At 38.5% G+C, this 20,994-nt stretch overlaps 1 long non-coding RNA gene across 1 annotated transcript; it reads left to right on the top strand.

Moving 5' to 3' along the window:
- The first annotated feature begins 815 nt into the window (after positions 1 to 815).
- On the top strand, positions 816 to 1,396 carry LOC127438462 (uncharacterized). Its single transcript, XR_007896744.1, has 3 exons — positions 816 to 933; positions 1,033 to 1,108; positions 1,206 to 1,396. It is a non-coding gene; the product is annotated as an uncharacterized LOC127438462 (long non-coding RNA).
- The last annotated feature ends 19,598 nt before the right edge of the window (positions 1,397 to 20,994 follow it).

The following is a 20,994-nucleotide window of genomic DNA, read 5'->3' as shown; positions in this document are numbered from 1 at the left end:
ACTCTTAAAAATTGCTGTTAATTTACTTCAAAATATCAACAGTATAATCCTGTTATTTTTAAATGCAGTACATTACTGTTAATTTTGGTTGGTTAAATGACTTGGACGTAATATTACGGTATTTTACAGTATTGATTGCTCAAAGGAAAGAAAACAGTACTTTACAGTATTTTTTGCATTGCATTTTGGGAACACAAGACTACAGTGAGCCCACACGTGTTTAAGGGGTGATTTTTTTCACCCATCTTCATCTTCTGAATTAATAGGTGAGTACCCTTTTGATTTGCTTTTTAGCATAGCCATAAAACATTACATTTATGTTCAACTCATATTGTGCTGTGATAATGATTTTGGTAGCCTACCTGCCATCAGATCCCAATATCAACTAAATAAGCTGTTTGTAACGTTATATTTCTGTCTTTAAGCCCAAGATCTTTGTTTCTTTTACTAAAATTGTTTTCTTTAAGTGATTTGTTGTCAGATTGAATAATGCACTGGATTTGGGTTAATTTGTTAATTTGCATGTCAGATTTGAGATTTGAGTCTGAGCTGACACACAAAACAGTGCAGAAACACCTCACTCAAGCGGTCAGTGGTCAGATAACGTTAACAACTTTAACGTTCAGATCTGGGCTGCAAATCGCAAAAGCATTGTAAGCTTAAATAGGTTGTAGAAACCATTGGTGACAATACTTTCTACAATCTACTAACGACGAAGTCGAAGTATACAACGCCTTTGGGAAACGCAGCTGTACAGCTGATAATGTTAAGTTTTATGCAGGGATGCATGATATTCCTTCTCTTTTAATCTGAAAACATTGGTGATACTGGAATTGTATCTAACTTTTTAAACACTTGTTTCAGTGGGAAACCAACTGTAACTGTGACACCGAGTGCAGCTGGATTTCTGAAACGGATCTTCCATATTACAGGGTGAGATTCATAACGTAACTTCTTTTTATTCTGCGAAGTGCAGCCTTCAAACAACGTTGCAAATTTTATTTAAATAATGTTCCATTGTTCTCTCTGTAGCGCGCTGAAATGACAGGCATCTTCGTTTGTGTTCTGATGATGATAGAAAATCATACACATCTGGCATGGCATTAAGGTGAGTAAATGATGATTAAATTTTTATATTTGGGTGATCTATTCCTTTAAGAAAGCTGTCCTGACACTAATTATGAATAAACACATTTGTTTTTCAGGCGTTTCATCGGGATAAATCCTGAGAGAGGCACCAAGGCTGGACGAGGCAAAGTCCTGTCAAAGCGTACGGGGAAAGTCGCCCAGAAAAAGATGACATCAGTCAACCCTCGTGTCTCCAGTCTACTAAAGAAACTAATGGACTTTGAGTGGGACTTTATATAAGTCAGTGAACCCAGTCATTCACACACACACACACACACACTCACTCAAACTCACACAAACACTCACATACGAACACTATCTCACCCACACACACTCAACACACACAAACTCACATAAACACTCTCTCTCTCTCTCTCTCTCACACACACACACACACACAAACTCACACAAACACTCTCACACACACTCAACACACACAAACTCACACAAACACTCTCTCTCACACACACAAACTCACACAAGCACTCTCTCACACACACACACACACACACAATCACTCAGTACACACAAACTCACACAAACACTCTCACACACACAAACAGTCTCACACACACACACACACAAACTCACACACACACTCAACACACACACACACACTCAACACATACAAACTCACACAAACACTCTCTCTCACACACACACACACACTCTCAACACACACAAACTCACACAAACACTCACTCTCTCACACATACTCAACTCACACAAACTCACACAAGCACTCACACACACACACACACAATCACTCTCTCACACACACACACTCAGTACACACAAACTCACACAAACACTCTCTCACACACACAAACACTCTCACACACACACACACTCAACACACACAAACTCACACAAACACTCTCTCACACACACACACACACACTCAACACACAAACTCACACAAACACTCTCACACACACAAACAGTCTCACACACACACACACACACACAAACTCACACACACAAACACACTCAACACACACACACACACTCAACACACACACACACACTCAACACACACAAACTCACACAAACACTCTCACTCACACACACACTCAACACACAAACTCACACAAACACTCTCACACACACACACACTCTCAACACACACAAACTCACACAAACACTCACTCTCTCACACACACTCAACTCACACAAACACTCTCTCACACACACTCAACACACACAAACTCACACAAGCACTCACACACACACACACACACAATCACTCTCTCACACACACACTCAGTACACACAAACTCACACAAACACTCTCTCTCTCTCACACACACATACACACACACAAACACTCTCTCTCACACACACACACACACACACAAACACTCTCTCTACACACACACACACACACACACACACACTCAATACACACAAACTCACACAAACACTCTCTCACACACACACACACACAAACACTCTCTCTCTCACACACACACACAAACACTCTCTCACACACACACACTCAATACACACAAACTCACACAAACACTCTCTCACACACACATACACAAACACTCTCTCACACACACACAAACACTCTCACACACACACACACACTCAACACACACAAACACTCTCTCTCTCACACACACACACACACTCAACACACAAACTCACACAAACACTCTCACACACACACACACACAAACAGTCTCACACACACACACACTCAATACACACAAACTCACACAAACACTCACACACACACAAACACTCACACACACTGTTTTAGTCATTCATTCAGAATGTCCAGAGTTCAGTGTTTGGACAGACAGAGATTTGTTATTATTTGTTATAGTATGTATTTATTATTTATCTGGCTGAAATGTAAGTTTATTTACCCAAATCAGCTTTGGGCTTTGTTTTACCAATTGCCTTATAATTTTGTACAGATGTTTTGCAAGAATGGGGTTTTGCAAATAAAGAGAGACGTTTTGAAAAGACACTTTGAAGCTGTATTATTTATCTCAAAAGTTTGTCACTATTTCAAAGGCTACATTTATACACTATTAAAACATGGTATTTTTTTTTATTGCAAGACTAAGGAATAATTTATTAAATCACAAGGTTTAGAAAAAAAAAGTAAACACATTGTAGTCCTTTTTGCTAGCAGTCCATTACTCAATAGCTTATACAGTAGCATGTAGTGTATTTTACTGTAGTTTACAGTAAAATCCTGCAAATATACCTGCTGTGAAAAAGTGCAAATAAACAGTAATTAACTGCTAATCCTTTTGTCAGTATTTTACTGTAAAGGTAGTAAAATAACAGCTTTATGCTGTATTTAATAATAATAATTAATAATAATAATTTTCTTTATTTATCACATATACAGTGAAATTCTTCTTTTTTCACATATCCCAGCTAGGCTGGGGTCAGAGTGCAGGGTCAGCCATGATACGGTGCCCCTGGAGCAGATAGGGTAAAGGGCCTTGCTCAAGGGTCCAACAGTGGCATCTTGGCAGTGCTGGGGCTTGAACCCCCGACCTTCTGATCAGTAACCCAGAGCCTTAACCGCTGAGCTACTGCTGCCCCCAACACTAAATTTGCAAAAACAGTAGCAAACTGTAAATTTCCTGGCAACCCTGCTGCCAGTTCTTTACTGTTTTTTTTACAGGGAAATTTTTAACAGTGCAGGTTTTATGTGATTCATCCTTTTCTAAGTCAAATAATCTATAACATGTTATGTATTGAGACAGAATAAATGGAATGTTTTGTTTGCACTTTTGCTTGATATTTCTAACTATTTTTTGTTAGTCAGATGTGGCGTAGTCGAACAGGCTGTTTTTTCTCCTGAGATAGAGAGAAAACCACCATATGGAAGAAAGGAATACAGTGTAAATAGACAAAGTGGAAGCACTGATAACACCAAAACAGAAGCGTAAAAAGGAAATTAAAATAGAATTTACTACAGCAAGTTACTTCAGGTTTCTGGTGAGAAGTATCCACTCTTATTGTCGCTTCTCGAATTTATATATTGCATTTACACATTTGTTCATTCTCTCTCAATTACATGGGCGTCTCTTTGTTTAAAAAGTGGTGGGGGGAGGGGGTGGGGTTGTTGTGACTTCACGAAGTGGCGAAACTTGTGAATATTAATTAGGTTATGTGCACATAATGTCAAAGAATCTTTTACAGTTTTGATAAATAGTCATTCTTAATGACCGATTCAAGCGCTTTAATATATATTTCACACGATTAATTTGATAACTCCGTACATCTAACACTGTCAGTGCTGGGATTTTGTTAGCCAGTGGATAAATATATGGATCAGTACAACATGCACCTGAATGACTGATTGCTCCCATGGTAAAGTGTTCAGCTGCAATTGCGTAGATTTGGCTTGAACACTGGAGTGATTGGCTAACATCTTTGCAGAGCAAACGCCCCCTCTGCCGTAACATGTGTGGAACTGTTTTTTTATTTTGTGTGTGTGTGTGTGTGTGTGTGTGTGTGTGTGTTTTCCGAGAATGAAATGATTAACAAAATCCCTTGAAGTACCCAGTCCAGGCAGTCATTGATAGCTATATATCCCAATTTATGTGACACATGCAATCCAGCTACTCCAGCTGTTTGACTGAAATAACAATCAGAAACTGAAAGTTGGCATAATGTTATTCCCCAATAATTATATTGTTAGGCAGATAAAATGTGGTGATACAATAATGCTATATAAAGCTGACAACAGTGAAAATGGACCAAACTAAAGCCCAAAGTATACTTTGGTTTTGGCACAAACGTTTAGCATCTGCGTACAGTTGAACGCGAGCCTGTCAAAGTATACTTAATTTGACTGTGCGCATACAAAGGCGGTTGGCGAATGCACGCTATGACTGCTATGAGATACTGGACTATTTCTCTTCAGGAGTTCAACTTTAGACCCATAAAGATGTCTTTATATTCCTTCAGACTGGAGTTATACAATAGCAGGTATCTCCTGACCTCCTCACACATGCGCTCTTGACGTGCACATCCACTGTTGTTGTCTTTACCTTCATCTCCTGTTGTTTTGCAGCAATTAAATCTTCTTCTAGCACTTCTTTGTGACACCAATGGCTCAAATGTGAGTGTTACCACCTTGTGGACCCACTAATTTGTGCAAAAAATTCCAGGTGCATGGACCTTCTGCGCATTCGAAGACGGGCTGTTAGAAAAATCAAGTTCTTCCTGTTCAGTGCTCGAGCACTCTGCTGATGATGAAATTTGCGTCATGCGTCATGCGTCCTGTACGCGGAGGCTCAGTGTTCACGTCTGACTGAGGTATACTTTGGGCTTTACACAAGCTGCGAATGTGAAGGGTTAATAAATCTATATCCAGCTGTAATCGACCATGGTCCCGGGTTTTTGCCTATGTTGTGTCGCCACTTTAACAAGCATCCTGTGTAAGAAAATACGTGTTGCTCACCGGGTGGCGAGTCTGCCTCGATCAATTTGCAGGTCAAGGGGATCCCCCTTGACTGTTTAGCAGCTTAAATATGGGACAATGGCCCTCCTGACATTTTCATTTCAGCCAAAATACACGACGTCTTGGCTAATATAAGACAGTTGAGACAGTTGGCAACCTTACATCATATACTTCACCATTGTCTTTTGTTGCACTCTTCGCTTCATGTTATTCTTACATAATAAAATTATTTAATCTCAAATCAATATTTTGTGAGCAATTATGTATTTCTTTGGTGAGTAACTATGTAATAAACATGATTTGCTCCAAGTTGAGCCCTGATCATGGTTTATTTCACAATAAAAATGGCTGAATAAACAATTCCATACTAATAAAAAAAAAAAAAACACTGGCAGAAAGTGTAGTATTAAATTTGTTACTCACTGGCATTACTGTCATGTCCAATAAAGTTGGGACAGCTCCATCTTTCAATATTGGTTTATTTGCAAAGCCTGAATTATAATGGTACTTAAAATATTCCTTGAAATGTGCTGAAAAAGGTATACTCACATTTACGTGTTCAGGAACTTGCTGTTTTTCCACATCCAGTACCACAACATCTGGGGAAATTACTTGGTATCTTAATCTTTTTGTTGGTTAAAAGCAAACTACAGTAACAATAGTTCTATATTGTAATAGCCTTGGGATTATTGGGATTAATACGAATGTAGAGATCATACTATCATTTGGTGCAAGCCCTGTCCTACGGTTAAACGCTCGGATTCTTGCTTGAACCATCAGATCCTGCTGAAGCAATGACGGCAGGGGAGCAGATCTTACCCCACCCAGGACGGGATCTAAACTGGTTGTGATGGGGTGGAGGGGGGTGAAAACAACAGAAGTAGGCCAACAATGAGAGACGGCTTATAAAAGCGGATGCTATATTGTGATTGGATGCCTGATAAAATGAATCCCGAGATCTTCCCGCTAGAACTATGCTTACGTTTACATTACCACTTTCAGTGTTTGAGTACCTTAGCCTCTCACTATAAACTCACCATGAAAATTACGTATGTATGTCAAATGACACTCCACTTTGAGGTCACAATGTAGCTGATTTCAAAATAACTTATTTTTGCTATTTTTTGACTGGAGAGGAATTTTTGGATTCTGAAACTTACAGTATGTTTTTATAATATAATGACCTCCTACAGTAAATGTCAAAATATCAAGGAAAATGTTATTCCTCGTGACATGACCCCTTTAAGAGATAAAAAGGACAACCTGTCCATGAGGATGTACAGTATATAATCTGTTCTGCTCATGAGAAGAGAGCTGGTTAGAATGCTCCTTAAAGGAGCAAACAATTTGAGCTTGTCATATTAATGGAGTAGAGTGTTCAAAGAGAGTGAATCATATATTCAGAATGACTTCCATGACATAAATTAGAGTGTAATCACACAATCTGTCCATATCAACCCACAATACAAAGCTGCTGAAGTGAAAGGTTTTTAAAAAGTAAGATGAGAGTTGGTCACTGTTCCACTTGACACCCGTAGTCAAAAACAAGCTTTTTTCCTCTTGAACACAGTACTTTAATTTGACACAATTATGGTCTTCAAAAGACTTTTGAAACCTGTGGAGCACTTTTACCCTGACAGAAACTTGAAATATTGTCGAGGATGTTTTTCAATTACAAACCCTAAATCAAAGCTATTTAGATGTCACAAAACTGAACAAAGTTGATTTCTTCAAGAAGAATATGAAATGGTTAGATGTGGGTTGTATTTGCTGTTGAATTGCACCACGGCCCAGTTGGATATGAACCATCAAAGAAAAGTTGGGTAAAAATTACTTAATTTGTAAACATTATACTTGTGGAATAGTTGGAAGAGGTAAGCGCTATTTAGATATTTTAAACACTGGTCATATACCCCAATCACTTGTTGGCAACAATGAGCCATGTACAAATCTTTTTGCAACTATATAGGTATAGTAACATGATGGTTGTTTTTTTTTTTGTTTTTGTTTTTTTTTTTCAGGAGAAACATCTGAGAAGCTAAGACTTCAGTAAAAGTCTCAATTTCCTCTCCATTTTACCTCTTGCTGTCTAGTAGAAACATTTGATATATTAAATTTAGGTTTCTCATTTGTGATTTTTTTATATTATGGGCACATTGAAGACTGGACTCGAACCTTCACCACCAATAAGAGCAGCACAGCTCAACATTTCAGACCACATGCATTCACCACTGCACCACGGCTCCTTCACAGAACAGTTCTCAACTATATTTATGTCTTTGGGATTGCTTGCATCCGGTCTGCTTTTCCAAAGTCCTCACCACCTCATTCCACATTCCAGCTTGCTGAAACATCAATTGACTTATGAGTCTGATCATCCTCCAGATGGATCTATTTTAAATTCATACCCAATCTAAAAATACTTCTCCCTGCGCCACTCTGAACTCTCTGTAGTCTGGCATCACAAGACTGCCACAGATGCAGATGTAATGTTCCCTTCTGAAGACTCAGAGAGCAGCTTGCCCTGCCTGTTTCAAATGTATACATCTCCCTGCAACCCTCATCCCCAATCTTGTTTCCCTCACCATCTCATTGCCCCATATTCTCCCATCTTTCTGTAATAATATCTACTGTCGATGACTACGTGACGCCATGCGAAGGGCAGACATGTGAGAGACAGCTCTGCGCACATTGCTAATTTTTTTTAATTATTTTCATGATATAATCCGGTGAAACTTGATACACCCAGTTACACTGTTTGAGGTAAACATGGCAAAGAAGTCAAATCCTCGGGCTCTGGAGACATTAAAAGACACTTACGGGTTCAAGATGAAAGCCCAGACAGGCCTGTGGACCGGGAACTCAATTTGGATGGTGCGGCGGGAGAAGGAATCCAGCGTCAACTTTCCAACATGTCTGGTGATGTTGACGAAGGTACCTGTGGACTTGGAGGATCTCGCTGTAATACATCGATCGATTACGGTGATGGAAAAAAAATTCTCTGCACTAGTCACAAGAGTGACAGATGTTGAAAAATGAATCGATTATTTGGAGGCATCAGAGAGGGAATTAGCCACTAATCCGCCCGCGACCAAAGTTGATTTGGAACGTGTTCTTGAAAAGCTTGAAGAGCTTGAGAATAGAAGCTGCAGGATAACATTCGAATTGTTGGAATTCCTGAGCATGAGGAGGGCAGACATATGGTGAAATTCCTAGAAGAGCTTTTCCCGAGTCTGCTCGACATAACAGGCCACAAGCTGGAAATCGAGCGAGCTCACAGAGTCCCAGCTCACAGATCTGCTGAGGGAGAAAGGCCCCGATTGATTCTGGTCAAATTTTTGAGATCATCCGATAAAGATCTCATGTTGAGCCAGGCGAGGAGCAAAGGAAAGCTTTCATTTTCTTGTTCCTGGACTTTGCGAACTCGACAAGAGAGAAACGCGATCGGTTTAAGGAATGCAAGAAACTCTTATATCAGTGGAAGATCACTTTTGCTCTGATGTTTCCAGCCAGACTGAGAATAAACACCAAGGACGGCAGTAAAGTATTTACATGTCCCAATCAGGCAATGTATTTTATTGAAAAAATGGGTGAGTAACCACTGGGTGTTTTTCTTGTGAGTGGATTGACTCACTGTACATACTCTGGCTTTCGGAGGAAGCTGGGCGCCATTTTTGTTTCTTTTTGCGTTGGCTCCGCCGAGTGGTTGGAGTTTGTTTTGTTTTGTGGATTAACACTTTTCCTTAAAGAAACTTTTGCATTGACAGAAGATCACTTTTACAATGAAGTTCCCAGGCAGATTGAGAATAGACACTACGGATGACTGCAAAATATCTACATGCCCACACAAAGGATGTCTTTTATAAAGTTGACAGACTGTGTAAATCATGGGATATACTTTTATGCGGCCTCCAAATGAATTGACTCTTGACCATCCGAGGAACCGGGATGCGTGTTTCATTTCCTTTTTTGCTGGTCTCGCCTAGCGGTTGGAGCTTTTTTTGTTAAATTAACACTACTTCGGGACAGTTATGGATGAATCTGTCAGTTCCTTGTGCTTATGCCTCCTGTTGGCTGGAGTATGATTTGTGGAGTATTTTCATGGGACATTGGAATGATTATGTCATCTGCTGCACTCATCAGCTGGCTCACTGAAGATTCGTTTGTCTGACCGATATCTGCTGGAATTTGTTTTGTGAAGGAACACACCTTCGAGACAGTTCTGTGAATGAGTCTACACGTTCTTTGTGTTTATTCTGCCTATTGGCTGGGGTTTGTTTTACAAAATATTTGATGTTATGTAATTTTGCCTTACAAATTTGTGAGGCAGAATTGAGCAATTGAGCAATTAGGCGTATATGGACTCTGAGTTTAGAGGGATTGACACTGGTTGGCGCTTTCATGCGTGGGGTTAATGCTCACATTTTTCTTTTTTCTGTTTGTTTTGTTCAGGGGGAAGTTCGGGGTTTTATTGTTGCATTAATGTTGAAATGTGGTCTTCATAATTTTGTCTTTGGCTCACAATAATTTTTTTTTTATTATATCAAAATGTCAGTTATTAATATGAGTGTACTATCTCTATCCACATGGAATGTGAATGGGTTGGGGCACCCCATAAAAAAGAAGGAAGGTTATTTATTTTCTTAAACGTAAGATATATGATATAGTGTTTCTTTAAGAAATGCATTTTCCCCGCAGGAAGCTGAAAAATTTGGGAAGATATGGGGTGGACATGTTTTCTTTAGAGTTGGCTCAAGTAAGAGCAAGGGAGTCATTATATTGGTAAATAAACATTTACAATTCAAATGTCTCAAACAGTTTAATGATAAATTAGGAAGAGTCATTATTGTTTTAGCAGAAATTCAGGGGCAAAGTCTGATTTTGGCTAATATTTACGCACCTAACACTGATGATCAAGGCTTTTTTATAGATCTTGAAGGGATGTTGCAAGCCGCTGGCACCACTCATGGTATAATTTTGGGAGGAGACTTTAATCTTTTGATGGACTCAGTCCTTGATCATAGTGAAGCAAAAGTGTGTAAGCCCCCTAGAGCAACATTGACGCTTCAAAGGATGTGTAAAAATCTTGGTCTTACAGATATTTGGAGACTGTTGAACCAATCTGGTAGAGACTATACATTTTTTTCATCAGTCCATAAGATTTATTCTAGAATAGATTTTTTTAATATATCCAAATCCCTCATTTCATCTGTTGTTGATTGCTCAATTGGAAACATTTTAGCCTTAGATCACGCCCTGGTGAGTTTAGAGGTGTTGCCACATATAGAGAAAAAGAAATCGTATAGTTGGCACCTTAATGTATCTCTTTTGCAAAATCCTGATTTCCAACAAATGTTAAAGACTGAAATCAATATTTATATGGAGACCAACTGGTCCTCGGTATCCTCTGTGGGCGTGGCTTGGGAGGCATTTAAGGCGGTTCTTAGGGGGTCGGATCATACATTATGCCTCATTCATCAAAAAATCCAAAGCATGAGAACTCGTGGAGTTGGAAGGAAATATTAAAAGTGCAGAGCTGAAGCGCCGTATGTCAGCTGTTTGCCTCAGAGAATTGACCCAATTGAAAAATGGATATAATACTATTTTGTCGCAGAAAGTGGATTTTTGGCTATTCAGGGCAAGACAGTCATACTTTGAGTTGGGGGACAAAGCAGGGAAGCTTTTGGCTAGATATATAAAGCAGAGAGAGTCTCTTTCTATCATTCCCTCAGTGAAATCTGCTGGTGGTGAAATTTTTACCTCAGCCATTGATATTAATAATGCCTTTAAAGAGTTCTATCTTGATCTTTATAGTTCCACGTCTTTGTCTACTGATGAAGATATTAGAAACTTTGTGGAACCATTAGATCTTCCTAAACTGAAGACTGAGCAAAAAAACGCTCTTGATTCTGAGATAACCTTGGAGGAGCTTGACGAGGTAATAAAGTCCCTACCTACTGGCAAAGCTCCGGGGTCAGATGGTTTTGCCGCAGAATTTTTTAGATCCTATGCTACAGAACTGGCTCCACTTTTGTTAGAAGTTTATACTGAATCATTAAAGAATGGAAAGCTTCCTCCAACCATGACACAAGCCCGGATCAGTCTGATTCTTAAAAAGGACAAAGATTCAAGCGAGTGTAAAATTTTCCATCCAATCTCCCTGATCCTACTAGATGTAAAAATTGTGTCAAAAATTTTGGCTAATCGATTAAGTAAAGTTATGACATCTCTTATACATATAGATCAGGTGGGGTTTATTCGGGGCCGTAGCTCTTCTGATAACATCAGGCGTCTCATCAATATCATGTGGTCAGTAGCGAATGATCAGTCTCTGACAGCATACTGGCCAGTAATGGTTTTCCAGCCGGGCGCCTTCCAGTGGCCCAAACAGGGCATTAAGTATTTGGGGATTTTATTTTATTCAGTGTTAATTTTGACCCTTTAATAAAATGGTTTTCGAGCGATGTGGGCAGGTGGGCTTCATTACATTTATAGATGATTGGGAAGGTTACTGTTATTAAAATGAATTGTATTCCAAAATGTAACTACCTGCTACAGTCTCTCCCTGTAGATGTCCCCCTCTCTTATTTCAAGCAGTTTGATAGCATAGCGAAGTCCTTCATTTGGAATGGTAAATGTCTCATATTGCATTTTAATAAGTTACATAGGCCGATAGACAAAGGTGGGCTAGGCCTATGCAAGATTTTGTTTTATTACTATGCATTCAGTCTCAGACATTTGGCTCATTGGTCACTTCCACCTGAGATAGCTACTCCCTGGTTTGTTATTGAACAGGCAGTTCTTGCCCCTATTTCGCCATTACAAAGAATCTCTATCAAACGAATCGGAAAAGTTAAGTTACACCCCGTTATTTCGCATTTACACTTGGTATGGACTAAAGTGTCCAGATTGTTTAAATTGGACACTTATTTAAATGTTGCCTCAAGCATATGGCAGAACCCAAGATTGTGTATTGGCAAGTCCCCTTTCTGCTGGCCAGAGTGGATTGTGAGGGGGGTTGTTACACTCGGTGACCTATATGAAAGTGGAGTGTTGAGATTGTTTGAAAACTTGGTCCAACATTTTGGGATCCCCAGACCTCAGTTTTATAGGTATTTACAACTGCGCCACCTGCTTTGTACTATTTTTGGGAGTAGTGCACACCCCTCTAAGGAGGCAGATGCTTTGGGAGAGGTGATTGTGGCTTTTGGAAAAGGTCATGAGGTATCAGTGTATTACTCCCTGTTAATTCAGAGTCTGGGGGACGGAGCCTTAACTTCTCTCAAGAGTGTTTGGGAGAAAGATTTCAAATTGGCATTGGAGGAAGGAGTGTGGGCTAAGATTCTTAAAAACGTTAAGTCTACATCTAGAGATGCAAGGGTACGTCTTATACAATTCAAAATTTTGCATAGATTTTATTGGACCCCCTCTAGACTGTATAGGCTTGGTCTTAAAGACACACCCACCTGCTGGAGATGCCAGTTGGAGGATGGATACATGGCCCATGTTTTTTGGTGGTGCGTCGAGATCCAGAAATTCTGGTCGAAGATTCAGAGTTTTGTGTGCGACGTGGTTGGCACTCGGTTTTCATTTTGCCCCAGACTTTGTGTTCTGGGCGATGGGGCGGTCATCGATGTGGGGGATGGCCATATTGAGAACTGGGTTCTGACCTATGTGATGATCGCCAGGCAGGTTATTTTGAGGGGTTGGAGGTCAGCTGGTGCGCCCCCATATCCGGAGTGGTGCACGGAGGTGGGGAGGGTGGCAGCTTATGAGGAGGTGTCATCAGGAAGACGGGGTGGCTTGGATAAGTTTATACGGAAATGGGGCAGGTATTTGGAGATTTTGGAGGGCTTTCGGGTGGGGTGTGGAGAGAGTAGTGTAATATAGTTAGTATATATATATATATGTATATATATGTGTGTGTCTGTTTGATTTTTATTTCTATATATTTACTTATGTTTGACCACAGGGTTGTTTTATTTTGGGGGGGGGGAAGCGGGGTTGTGGGGTTTAAATGTTGATTTTATATGTTTTGCATTTCATTGTTATTGTATGATTTAATAAAAATAAAAAACAAATTATAAAAAAATAATATCTACTGTTATTATGATATGTTTCCATTAAACACCCGTCTGACTTTACATATTGGATGGCTTTACCCACAGTGGGGTGTAATGTCTGGCATGTCTTTACAATACGTTAACTGGGTATATTAGGTTTATTTGTGACATGTTTCCATATTATTTATGATGTTTACTGATCTATTATTGCATTCTTATTTTATACAACATAGTGGTGTAGGACACATTTTTTGTATATAAAAGTTAAGCTCTATCCTCCCGAGACCCGCGCATGACTGCTGTGTGTATTTTTCATCCCCTTTTTTTTAATTTGTAACTAGTAGCCGTTAAGAAACATGTCAAAAAAAAAAAAAAAAAAAAAAATATATATATATATATATATATATATATATATATATATATATATATATATATATATATATTGTATTTTATTTTTTTATTTTATTTTTCTTAGACCAAATAATTTTCCTAAAAATGTATGTCAACAAATGTGGAAAGTGGGACTAATTTGTGAAATTTTAAATTATACCAAGCTACAGAAAGTTTTTGAGAGGTTACAGACATTACATCAGAAATTAGTATAATTCCTTCTGATTCAAAGTTATGGCCAACATCATCCAATCACTGCCAAACATGCTAAAGTAAAATTTGGCATGAAAAATTCTGAATCTATGTACTGATTACCATTGTCCCATAACTGATAAACATGTTAAGTGGTCCAGACATCATCTGCAGCCTGAAACTAAACTTTTGACTGAATGTTAGGAGTGAATACACTTGGCTGCATAGGAAAGCTATAGGATGCTCCCTTGCTCCCTTATTAGGGAATTGCTTAACCTCCAATGTGCTGTCTGTCTGCACTGGTCTCTGAACAATTTGAAATGCAGCTTATTTTCATCCTAACTCTGTATAAACCCTCTGAAAGCAACATTTTCCAGCTTTTGGATCCATCCATTGATTCTCAATATGATAATGCACAGAGAATATAGGATATTTTAAGGAAAATTATCCCATAGTCCACGTATGTGGTCATTGTGTTTAACAGCGTGCATTTTTATAATGGCATATTGGATTAATCTAGAGAGTCTAATCTTTTGAATCAAACAGGTTTTAATGTAAAAACTGAATGATGTTCCTTGATAGATGTAGTTTTGTTTCCATTTCTTTCAAAGACAAACTCATCTGAGATCAGTGCCACGTTGTTTTTTTCACAATTCTCGGTCTGTCGAAAGTTTAACCCTTTAATGACAGCCTAAAGTCTCCTGAACTGAGATCAGTCAGTTTAAATTAATGTAAATTATGCTTGACCTAAAGCTAAGCCAAACCGTAATGTCCACACATGTGGACGTGGGGTCTCAGGAGGCTACTGACAGAAACTGTGACATGAAAATAATTTTGACTCATAGGAAATCACGTTTCTCTGTAATCTATTATATCAAGTCAATATTTTTAAGAACTTCAGAGTGTAAAAAGTCATCTCACATGCCACTTAGGTAACTGGCAGACTTAGGAACTTGTGGGCAAGGCCAATAACACATCTAGCTGCAAAAAAAAAAAAAAAAGAAATATTTTAAATATTTATATTGAAGGGAATTTATTCATTTAATTGTGTATATGAAGGAAAAAGTGTGGAAGAAAAAGATGCACAACCAACAGAACCGCAGCCTTATGAAGATTGTCAAGCAAAATCGATTCAAGAATTTGGGTGAACTTCACAAGGAATGGACTGAGGCTGGGGTCAAGGCATCAAGAGCCACCACACACAGACATGTCAAGGAATTTGGCTACAGTTGTCGTATTCCTCTTGTTAAGCCACTCCTGAACCACAGACAACATCAGAGGCGTCTTACCTGGGCTAAGGAGAAGAAGAACTGGACTGTTGCCCAATGTTCCAAAGTCCTCTTTTCAGATGAGAGCAAGTTTTGTATTTCATTTGGAAACCAAGGTCCTAGAGTCTGGAGGAAGGGTGGAGAAGCTCATAGCCCAAGTTGCTTGAAGTCCAGTGTTAAGTTTCCACAGTCTGTGATGATTTGGGGTGCAATGTCATCTGCTGGTGTTGGTCCATTGTGTTTTTTGAAAACCAAAGTCACTGCACCCATTTACCAAGAAATTTTGGAGCATATATATATATATAAAGAGAAAAGTCTACCCACAGGATAGGTAATGCATAACCAGTTAAAGTCTAACCACTGAAAACACAGTTTACAGCTCAAAATAACACACTATATTTGTATGGAAGGAATAATATATGTGCTTTAACATACATATGAGCTCCACATTTCTGTTTTTAAACCCTCCGGAATGACTCCCGTAGACTACTATTGTGAGTGCATTACTAAAAAGGCAATTTTTGTTTAATTGGCAGCGTATCACATATGCTGCCAATACAGGTTGAACCCAGAGTATTGTACTTGGTCTCATAGAAACGTGTTACTATACCTAGATTTTTGCAAAATTATTTTTACATGGCTTGTTGCACGGCAGATTATCAGTTCATCAACACTTTCTTTTCTCCCTGTTCCTCACACAAAGCTATCTTATGACATAAAAACACTTTTACTCTAGTGCATAACTTCTAAGGCGATACATTTTAATTAGACTTTGACTGCCGTTAGTCGATTAAAATATCGAATCGCGATTAATCACATGATTTTTCATAGTTAATCTCGATTATCGCAGATTTTACATGATATCTCCGATCTCCAACCACAAATGCATTCCATTGCCAGATGCTCGGAAGGTGACATTTAAGGAAACAAAACTGCAACGCTCCCCTTAGCTTTGCAGGTGTTTTATCGTCACCAGAGATGTCTCCTAGCAACCCAATTCATAAACAACTTGCACGCTAGCATTTGTGCTACAGGTGTACGATTAGCATAAATTTACCATGTTTGAACACCTGCTACTCTGCTAACGTTTGTTAAACACGCTTTAATATCATGTAATGTAGGAACGTTGACTCATTTGTCGATATTATTTAATACAACTGAATGTTTATCACTTATTTTGTATGTCTTCCTAGGTGCCGACATGATTGTGTGACATCACGCACCTGCATCTCGGCGAAATTGGAGTTTAAAATTTCCACACGACTTTCCAAATTGGAATTACGACTTCAAGTGGCATTCCATTGCACTTTTTCCAGTGGGAAGTTGGAAAATCCTACTTTCCGAGTTGAATGGAACGCAGCATCAATCGCGATTAACGCATTTACCCATTTGACATCCATTTGATTTTGACATTTTATTCAGCTCCGTAGGAGTGCTAAACACTGCCTGGAATAGGGTGGAACCTTTGCAATGTGTCCGCCTGGGGTCATTAAAGTGACATTAAAGGGAAACGTTTAGCATTACTTGAATTGGTGATATTTTATTTCATTTCTATCTTTTTGCTATGGAAGTTTTTGTTTATAAACAAAACAAAATAATGCTCTAATAATGCTTTAATAAAGCATTATTGTTCCATAGTTTTTTGTTTTCTTTACTTTTTTTACTACAAAAAAAGATGCATTTTGACAGGAAGAGTCAAATTTCGGCACTTTCGAAATCTGCGATTAATCACAATTAACTATGAAAAATGATGAGATTAATCATGATTAAAACATTGAATCTACTGACAGGACTATTATTAACCCCCCCGTCCCCCCAAAAAGCCTTTCACAATATAAAGATAGAAATTCACTAAAATAGCACAAATTAAAGTAACATTAAACGTTTCCCAAAGTCTAAGTAGGAGGTTGACTAATTGAAAGCACTAGTCCCCATAGGTTGAGTTTTTGTTTCAATTCAAGGTCCACAGATTACTTTATTTTTATCACAAGTCCCAGCTGGGTTTGTTTTGTAAGAGGTCTTTTCTTCACCGCTTGACCATTAACACAGAATCACTGTTGTGTGTGAGTTTGTGGTGGGTACGTCAGTTTAATGATCCTGGACACATTGCCAAGGTTCCGCCCAAATTCAACCAGTGTTTTATAACTCACATGGAGCTGAATCTAGTGTCAACACTGGTAAATGCATTAATCATGTTAAAAAAATTAACTCATTCAACATTTCAAATTAATCACAATTTCTGTGACAATAGCGCTACCGAACAGAAATGCAAAAAAAAAAAGTTTTCAAAATAGCTTTCTGAAAATGCCCCTCGTCTTCTGTTGTTCAAACAGTCAGATAGTCCCACCTCCAACTCACGCCATTGGTTGAGTAACGTCGTTAGGCGGGGTCTACGTTGGTCGCTCAAAACTACCAGGAATTTTAATAGTGCCACACAGACAGTGTTTACAGTTTTTGAGAAAATTAATCTATGAATGGATTACTTATAGTTGTCTCTGCATATTAAGTTGGGATAGGAGAAAGTATTTTAACACTGAAAAAGTTACATACTTTAGCTTTAATGTATTCATTTCGACAGCTCTAATTTTAGAGTTTGCATTACAAACAAATACAGTATATTTTTAAGCTTGTCCGAACGCGATTAAATTGCACAGTAGCTAAACTGATTGAGTATTGCGCTTGCGTTGCAACGGATCAGGGTATCAGTCATGAAGAGCATGCAAGTCGACATGTGAGCCAGAAGTGTCATAGAAGCACCACTAAATGACGTGGATGATTCAGTAAGTGTTTTTTAATCTTACATTACTTTTATGACACTATCTGTTAGGTTCAGGTTCTAGGTTTAGAGAAAGGAGGTCAGTTTTTTTGCTTTTAAACTCAATAGAGCATTAACCTTAAAAGCCTCATCTGTTTGGGAGAACATTTAATTTGCTTTTAGCATCACTCAGAACAGTCGCGATGCATGTAAGGAACTACATCATATCATTGTTCAAAAATGTCGCCACAGTCTATTATTCCTTAGAATATTCCTTTAATAGTGCAATCCAGTTGGGCAATTTAGATTTTTTTCCCCCCCTAGTCTTAATAAACTTCTATTTCATTCTACAGCCCAGATACAAAATCTCATCTTTGCTTAATACTATTCAATCTTCTTCTTTCCTACTTAATTCCTTTTTTTTATTCAAAGGCCAAAAAAGAACAAAGAACACAAAGAAACGACTGTATACAACTGCATGCTTGACCGCCCACAGTCTAATAAAAAAAAAAAAAAGATAATGATAATGTCCCTCTACATTACGGTCAACAACCAAATTCCCTAATTTGTTCTTTTCCTCTCTTTCATGTGCTTTTGGTTTAAAAAATGACTGCCCACTGGATATTTCACGGTGGGTGTCGGGTACAAAGGTATGATCCTGTCACACAAACGGACATGCTGTGTATTCGACACACCATTTGCAGCTAGAATTTCTGCTTTCGTACCTGCTCACATCAAAGGCACCGCCGATAAGGAAGCCAGTTAGTGCAGCCTAATTATTGGTGCACAACATCTAATGGGATTTAAACTGCAGACTTCTCCAGCGACTCTGGAATGAATCGCTGTATAGCTGTCTTAGTCTATTGCGTCATTATGGCATCAATTTTAGGTCAGGGGAAGGTTGACATATAAGCTTTGTTCCAAAATCTAGTATGCTGTTTAAGTAGTTTAAGGCACCATAAGTAGTTTGAGAGTCTAGGAAGACCAACTTGATTATGGGATTTAACCCATGCTTTATGGGAGTTGGTGGCTGCTGCAGAGCTCTTTCGGCATGCTTTGTTGGAATTCGCAATCCTTTATTGGATTGTGGTGCATTATGGAAGACTTAAATTAAACCGACTAGCACCTTTGCCTTTTTTCAAATTTTTGCATAATTTTTTGCTTCAAATTAAAGTTTGTAATTTTGTTATTCATATCAGTTCATGCCCCTTTAGAGTTGAATTTTGTGAAATCACTATGGAAAAATTGAATGGGAAAAATACGTCTAGAACTAAGGCTGCTGAAAAAGTGGCCGGTCACTGTTGCGCTCTACTTCACAGTAGGATTAGTCAAAATGTCATCATGATAACACTTATCTGTCTTTTTTTAGTCTCAGTTTGTAAACTTGCTTGGTTTTTAAAAAATGCTTCAAAGCGTACTGTTGCTGTAGACAGAGTGCAAAAGTTGGTGTACAGTCAGCATACTGCATTGATTTTCCCAATTCCTTCATCGATAAAAGTCAAGTATTGTCTCATTTATATAACTCTGTCTCATTTGAGATAAAAACATTAATCTTGAAATTTTCTCTCAACCGCTTCATTCAGTAATTCTCTCCCGAGTTTGCTTGGCATACACCGTCAGGTCAATAGGCCTATTTACATTTCTTGGTTGATTGCTTCACGTTGATTCTTAGAACTGTGGAGCTACTTCAGCAGTTTGTCAATGTTATACTTTACTTTCATTTTTCATTCTTATTGATACATTTGTGTTTGTATTCTTATATTGATCATTTTTTATACATAACATATAGTAACAAGAAAATGTATGTGGACCCTTTGGAATTAGCTGGTTTTCTGCATTATAGCTGGTTTTCTGCATTAATTGGTGAAAGAAATTGATCTCCATCTTTATCAAAATCACAAGTATAGACAAACACAATGTGCTTAAACTAACAACATACAAACAATTATAATCATTTATGTCTTTATTGAACACATCCCATTAACCATTCACAGTGCTGTTTCCGGTAGTTGTGGAATAGACCTGCACAATGTTCAGAAGGAATTTTGAACCATTCTTTCTTACAGAACTGCTTCAGCTCAGCTTAGGATGTCTGGTGTGAACGGCTCTCTTGAGGTCATTCCACAACATCTCTATTGCGTTAAGGTCTGGGCTCTGACTGAGCCACTCCAAAATATGGATTTCTTTTTTTTTTTTTTTTTTTTTTTTTTAAGCCATTCTGTAGTGGATTTACTTAGATATTTAGGGCAATTATCCTGCTGCATCGCCCAACTTCTACTGAACTACAGCTGCCGCACAGCCACCCTGACATTATCCTGCAGGATATCTTGAAATACTTGGGAATTAAATTTTCCCTTGATGATGGCATGCGGTCCAGGCCCAGAATCAGCAAAGCAGCCCCAAATCAAGATGCTCCCACCATCGTACTTCACCGTTGGGATGATGTTTTTATGTTGGTATGTGGTGCCCTTTTTACACCATACATAGTGCTGTGTGTTCTTCCCAAACAATTCAGTCCACAAAACATTTTCAGCATTGTGGGTGTCATGGTGGTCTTTGGCAAACTTCAGGCATGCAGCAGTAGCTTCCTTCATGGTGTCCTGCCATGGACATCATGCCTGTGTAATGTTTTCTGTATAGTAGTTCCAGTTCCAATGAATTCTTCAAGTCTTTAGCTGTCACTCTAGGGTTCTTTTTTTCCTCATTGAGCATTCTGTGTTCTGCCCTTTGAGTCATCTTGGCTGGATAGCCACTTCT

The sequence above is a fragment of the Myxocyprinus asiaticus genome, chromosome 49, assembly GCF_019703515.2.
Source record: "Myxocyprinus asiaticus isolate MX2 ecotype Aquarium Trade chromosome 49, UBuf_Myxa_2, whole genome shotgun sequence".
Classification (NCBI taxonomy): domain Eukaryota; kingdom Metazoa; phylum Chordata; class Actinopteri; order Cypriniformes; family Catostomidae; genus Myxocyprinus; species Myxocyprinus asiaticus.
Note: the sequence above shows the minus strand (reverse complement) of the source record. Positions and strands in the feature narration are given on the sequence as shown.